Raw genomic sequence first — 6,892 nt, forward strand, 5'->3', positions numbered from 1 at the left:
ACTTAAGGTCTCTATGCTTCTGTTTTATATGAAATGAGAAAGGTAATATCAGACTTTCTTATTTCCTCATTTTATATCAAGAGCAAACATAAATTATGGGGGTGAGACTAATTAAAAAGAATTTCCATTTCAATGCCTTGTTTGGCTCAGGCACACGGAAATTGATTTGGATTGTGAATTCTGAGCTGGCACAATGAGGGAATGAATAGTGAATTTGCTTCTATAATCAATAAGAAAAGGATTTCAAATTTATAAAACACAAATGCTTAGTAGAGGGTATCTCTGACTCTCATTTTCTCATTTTTCTAATTTTCTTATTCAGTTATTATTTTATGTTTTCTCATATGAATCCTCATAATACATCTAAATTTTTTTGGAAAAATAATCAAGAATATTTTTTAGACACTACCTAAATGCTCACTCATCTCTTTAACATGTCCTAAGAATTCAGGGAAACTATGTTTCCCAGACTTCCTTGCAATTAGTTTGGAGTCATGTGACCATCCTGGTCAATGGCACATTGCTAGGAATCATGAAAGGCCACTTTCAGGCACCTTTGCATGATCAGCCCTGCTCTCTCTTCCAATCTGAGGATGCCACAGATGGGAGTTGAGGTGTCAAAAAAATGGAATATCATTTACAACTATCTGCAGACTGATAAATGCAAGAAATAAATTATTTTTGTATTATTATTAAGAGTTTGAGGTTATTGTTATAGCAGTTAGCATTGCTTGTCCTCATTATGTGGTAAGAAAATTGATATTATTCTACTCTTTGAGGCTGGCAAATAAGAGGTAGGAAAAAATAATGTTTGAAACTCTAGTAAAGACTTAAACAAACTTACGGATCATTAAGCCCCAGGCATGTTTCAGTTTCTGGCAGAACCCCTAATATGATCCTCTGTTACTCATTTCTGGTTCCATATATTTGGCTTTTTCTTTTGAGAAGCTCTGTGTCATGGAAAAGGCAATACTTCAGGGTAGGATTATAGTAAATGAATGAGGAGAAACCATTAAGCCCATCACCTGTAATAAAGTACAAAAATGACCACAAGATATCTCCCTCCTTCTACTTTTTGCAATGTTACTTCACGGCTCCTTCCATTAAGAGATAGAAAATATGCCCTCTGCTCTTGAATTTGGGCCACCTTGTGACTTCTTTTGGCCAATGGAGTGTGGCAGAATCATCATGGTTCGAGTTTCAAGTCTGGGCCTCTAGACCAGTGGTTCTCAACCTTCCTAATGCCGCGACCCTTTAATACAGTTCCTCATGTTGCGGTGACCCCCAACCATAAAATTATTTTCGTTGCTACTTCATAACTGTAATTTTGCTACTGTTATGAATCGTAATGTAAATATCTGATATGCAGGATGTATTTTCATTGCTACAGATTGAACATAATTAAAGCATAGTGATTAACCACAAAAACAATATGTAATTATATATGTGTTTTCCGATGGTCTTAGGCGACCCCCGTGAAAGGGTCGTTTGACCCCCAAAGGGGTCGCGACCCACAGGTTGAGAACCGCTGCTCTAGACACTGCTATCATCTGCTCTTGCTCTTGGAACTCGGCCACTGGGTGATCAAGCAGGGGCTTCTTAGACATACAGATCCCTGGGCTTCTCTTCCCAGAGATTCCGATTCACTGGGTCCAGGGATCTACACTTTTATCCAGAATCAGAAGCAATTCTGATAAAGGAGATCACAGATGACATTTCAGAAAACGCTGTGAGTCTCGATTATGGAGCAGCCTCAACTCCAAGCCTATTGTAAGAATCATAAAACATATATAAACTAGTGTTCACTTATAGCCCAAAATGTGGGCTACCTTTGTGGAATTCCTGAGTTTGAATCTAGTCCTGACTTTGCATTTTCCTAGCTTTGTGATCTTGGCTAATTCCCCTAACCTCTCTGAGCTCCAGTTTTCCTATTTATTATAAGGGAATTTTACCTAACTCTTAAGTCTATAGCAAGAATGAAATGAGGTAAGTTGTAAAAAGCACTTAATACAGAACCTGGTACACAGTAGATCTTCAACTATTTATTATACTTCTCTTATTATTATATGGTTATATCTAAGTAAAGGTACTTAAATATAACCATATAATAATTTACAGTTCTGAACACCTCTAAGTTCCTTAATGGAAACTCTCACACATAGCCAGGCTCTGGAATCAGTCACGCCTTGGACCCTGTCCATCACTTACTAGTGTGTGACCTTGAGACTTTATCTCAGTTTTTGCATCTGTGAAACAGGTATAAGCAGACAGGAGAGGAACAAATTTGGTTTTGCTGGACTTACACTGTCAGAAACTCACCTGGGAGTAAACAATGAGGCTAAAGCTTACGTGGCCACCAAAGAACAGGTCAGGGGGACCAGGCCCAGGATGTTCATTTGGGAAGATGGTAAAGGCAATCTCCCTTCTCCAATACCTCTTTCAATGCCTAAGCCAGGCCCTCCTAGCCCCCTGCCTGGAAAAGGGTAGCCCTTTTAACTGGTCCCTCTGAGAATCACTCTTCAGTTTCTCTCTCCACTTAGCACAACATGGCCAAAGTTACTTCCCTAAAATCCTGCTTGCCTCATTCCTGGATAAAACCTCCAGTGGCTGCCCCTATTGAATTGAATGTAAATAATTCATTCTTACTGCACACAGTAGGCTTCACTCCTCCATACACATGAAATTCCTCTCATTAAGAACATGAATAATCCCCCAGCCACCAGACGTGGGGACAGGGTGATGTTCACCTGAACATTCTGGTAGCCCAAGTTAGATGGCTTGGAGTCACCAAAATTTGCCCACACCATCATGCCTCACGTCTAATTTCACTGCATTCTAGCCAAAATAAAACAAGACCCTTCAAGTTGTTTAATTTGTAATAATAATAAATTGGTAGAGCTGGACATTTTCACATTTTTGCTATTTTCACTGGTTATATCTTATTCTTATTTTTTGTGACAGGGTTTCCCCTAACACTTTGAAATCTCTTTCATTTTTAAGCCAGCTCCCAGAACCAGAAACCCTGGTTATCATAAACTAGAGGCCCAGTGCACAAATTTATGCACTGGTGGGGTCCCTCAGGGTGGCCTGCCAAGATCAGGCCCCAGCTCATGCCCCCAGCCTCGCAACCCTGCAGCCCTGCCTGGCACCCCACCTTGGCCTGGCACCGCCACCTCATCTGCTCCACCATCCTGCCTGCGGGGCAATCTATCGAGGCCCATAGGGGCCAGGCCCCCTGCCCGGCTCCCTCAGTGCCTGGTCGCTGTCTGCGCGGCGATCAGCAGGGCCATCGGGCCCTGGCTCACACCCCCCTTGATCTGGTGCCACCTACTCACCTGCTCCACCATCCCACCATGGTCCTGCTCTCATCAGGGCCCATCAGGGGCCGGCAGTGCCTCCACTGCTGCCCACTGCCAGTGCTGCGTCGCCAACGCCTGCCATGTTCCGTGCCACCCCCTGGTAGTCAGCAACACATCATAGCGAGTGGTCAAACTCCCAGTCGAAAGACCACCCTAGGGGATAATTTGCATATTAGGCTTTTATTATATAGGATAGTCACTTGCTTGGATAGTTTCTGAATTCTGAGCTCCCATAATCATGTCCTGTGGCTTATTTCAGGATTGGAGGGTGGGATCTCCACAAGTCTTGGCAGCCAAAGAGGCAATGAGCTGTCTCTAGTGGTGAGCAATGCCTAGACTCCATAAAATGTGACAGAGCTGACTTGCATTACTCTGAGCATGAAGAAAACTGAAGAAAAACTAAAACAAAACACTGTAAACATTGAGAAACTTGCCTAGAGCTTCTGGTACTGAGCATTTTTCTGCGACTGAAGTGTTCCTTCTCATATTTTATCATCTTTCCATGGTGGTAGGGTTGCCATGGAGAGAGATGGAAATACTGAGGGGATGGGAGACAGGCTTGGCCCTGAAAAGAAACTGCCTGTGCTGTGTCCCCAACACCTTAACTGAGAGCAGCAGGAAGCACTGCACCCTGTTGGGGCTGCATCACCTTATCTCCCTGGTGTTGGAGGGTCTTCTAAGGCAGGATCCACTATGGGGGAATCTGGAGATGTCTATAGACACCCCATAGTGCCTGTTAACTTTTCCTTTTTGAAGTTAAAATCTCATTTAATTGATTATAAGCCTTTCGGCTAAGGAGTCTGGGGCCTGGGCTCTCTAGAGAGCATTAAAAAAATTTTTTTTAAATGTTCTATTACTGTTAGTGGTGGTCTTCTTTTGTTCCTTAAAAAGATTATACAGGCCCTCAGTATTTCAGGAATCTTTGAGAATTATTTATGGGAAAGAAAATATGTTTTAACATTTTAGCAAAGGAGCAAAGACTTATAAAAGCCAGTTCAGGAGAGGACCATCTGTGTTTCTTCTCTGGATTTAGCTGAAAATATGGCAGTTACTCTCAACTAAAATATGTCTCAAAATGTCCAAAGGAGCAGATAGTCAGGTCCAAAGTGTATTAAAGTCTTTAATTGGAATGCATAGCCAAATCAAAACATATTATAACTTTTTAAACAAACCTATTCAAAAGAACTCCATCTCAGCTTTTTTTTTTTTTTTTTTTTTTGCCACCAGATATCAAACTTTAGGGTGCATAAGAACGGCATGAAGCACATATTTAAAATGCATATTCCTGGTTTCAACCCAGAGATAGCAACCAGGTGTCTTTAATACAGATGGGTCAAAACCATAATTTGAAAAACATTTCTTTAGACTTAAAAAAACAAACAAAAAAAGATTTCTAAATACCATTCATTGTATCTTGTTACAGAGCTTATCAAGGAAGCGTTCTTTTGCCTACCAGACAAAAACCAAAAGGAACTGTCATGTGGCTAGCTGTGTCCCTTCTCTATGAGGAGGAAAGCAAAACCTCCCTCTTGGCCCAAATTGGTCCAATGGCCAGGGATAGCTACAAGGGAGGCTGGGAAAGCTGGGAACAGACTGTCATGATCAGCCTAAGAGCTTTATGACCCAGCCCCTAAAGGTTGGCACTTTGACAACCTCAATGCAGTTAGGATCCTGTTCATAAGAAAGGTGGAATGGAGGCTAGACAACACACAGTGCTACTCTGAAAGGGAAGGAAGCAAACATATGCTGAATATCTGCTATACGGAAAGTTCTGGAACAAATACTTCCACATTTTTTTTAAATTCCCATTTAACATAATACCCTCAACTCCTGAGTAAATAGAGCTCTTTGCTTTTACCACATTACCTATGATCTCTTTCGGAGTTATTGTGGTAGAAGTCATTACTCCAGATCCTTTTCTAAAAAAGATTGCCTTTTAAAGTTTCCATTCAATGTAATTTTAATCACTCAAAACTGAGTTTTCAAGTTTGTCTCTTAGCTATACAGTGTGGCCTTGACTTACGAGTTTAATTCGTTCCGAGACTGAGCTCATTAAGGAGCTCGTTAAGGAGCTCGTTAACTCAAATTACTCTATCAACTCAATGCAAAAAATCGGCAGAGAGACAGCTGGTATCTCAAAAAACTCGTTAGTCGGGACACTCGTAAGTCAAGGCCCCGCTGTACTATATTTTATTTTCTTTATTGAGGTTCTTTGTTTCTTTTGTTTATTTCTGGCAGTAAGAGAAAAATTTTTATGCAAACTTGGGGCATAATACTTTTAATCCATTAGAGATATGAATAAAAGGAATCAAATCCCTTCCCTATTATTCCAAAGATTAAAAATCATAAAAAACTTAAGGCCCCCAATGTACTTATTATGTGGTATATGGTGATTGCTCTGAGGTTGGGGGTTAACATTTTCCTTTTGTTCTTTCTTTAAAAGTAAATGCAAAGAAAAATGGTTAATACAATGCACCTGCCCCTTCTAGGCCTTCACCACACTATTGTCTATGTTCATGGGCTGTGCATATGTCCATATAAATTCCCCCATTAATCTCTCCCTACATACCCACCCACCCCCAGTCTGTTCCATGCTTCCATGTCTCTGTACGTTTGCTTTTAACAGACGCCTAAGCATTCTTGGGAAATAGGAGTAATCAAGCTGTAGGAGAATACAAACACTTCTCAGGGAGGTTAAGCCAGGGCTACTGGGGGAAAGCAGAGAGGGGTCAGCCTTCTAGTTCATTTCAGTGGAGGTGTTTTCCTTTTCTTAACAAGGGCAGATTAGGGATGCTCAGTGCTGGCACGGGTCCAGATATCCATGACAAAATTGTCCATGTTCCCTATTTCAGTTCCTCAAAATGAGGCCCTACATTCTGGTGCCATTTACCTTGTGAATCTGGGGGAGCAGGACGTCAGGAAAAGGCGGCTTCAATCTTCACACACCTCTGCTCAATTATAGTCAAGTGAGGCCAGCTTTTATCTCGGTCCAGAAAAGACTGGGACTTAGGTGGGCAGGATGTTTTTGGCACAACTTACATATAATTACATTCAGGACAAGACTGTGTGGAGTAGGGAATGGAATCCAGCAGAAATATAACCGAAGAGGATTGTAGGCCCTCAAAGAAATATACCTCACACGTAAGAGTCCCAGTGGGCAAACAGTTTACTTTGTAAGCCAACCCACCCATGGATACATATGTGCTAATAAAAATATACCATATGTAAGAAGCATGACTTCCGAATTTTTCCTGATAAAGTAATTGAATACTGACTTCCAAGACATAGACCCAACTGTTCCCCTTTTGGATGGTAAATGAAATGCAAATATGTGGTCTTGATTATCATAGTGGAATAGAGATTTGACAGATTTAAAACATTATATTTCTGCCAAGATGATTGCACTTTCTTTTCTTCCTTCCTTCAAAAACCAATATTATTATTTTCCATGCATTTTTCCAGCTGATGGATAGATTACAATGGCACTGAGATTTCCAACTCCACTTGGCAGGCTTGGTGTAAGGGTTGAACGT

The sequence above is a fragment of the Myotis yumanensis genome, unplaced genomic scaffold (genome assembly GCF_028538775.1).
Source record: "Myotis yumanensis isolate MYYU_CA2020_CCGP unplaced genomic scaffold, mMyoYum1.0.hap1 SCAF_1, whole genome shotgun sequence".
NCBI lineage: Eukaryota > Metazoa > Chordata > Mammalia > Chiroptera > Vespertilionidae > Myotis > Myotis yumanensis.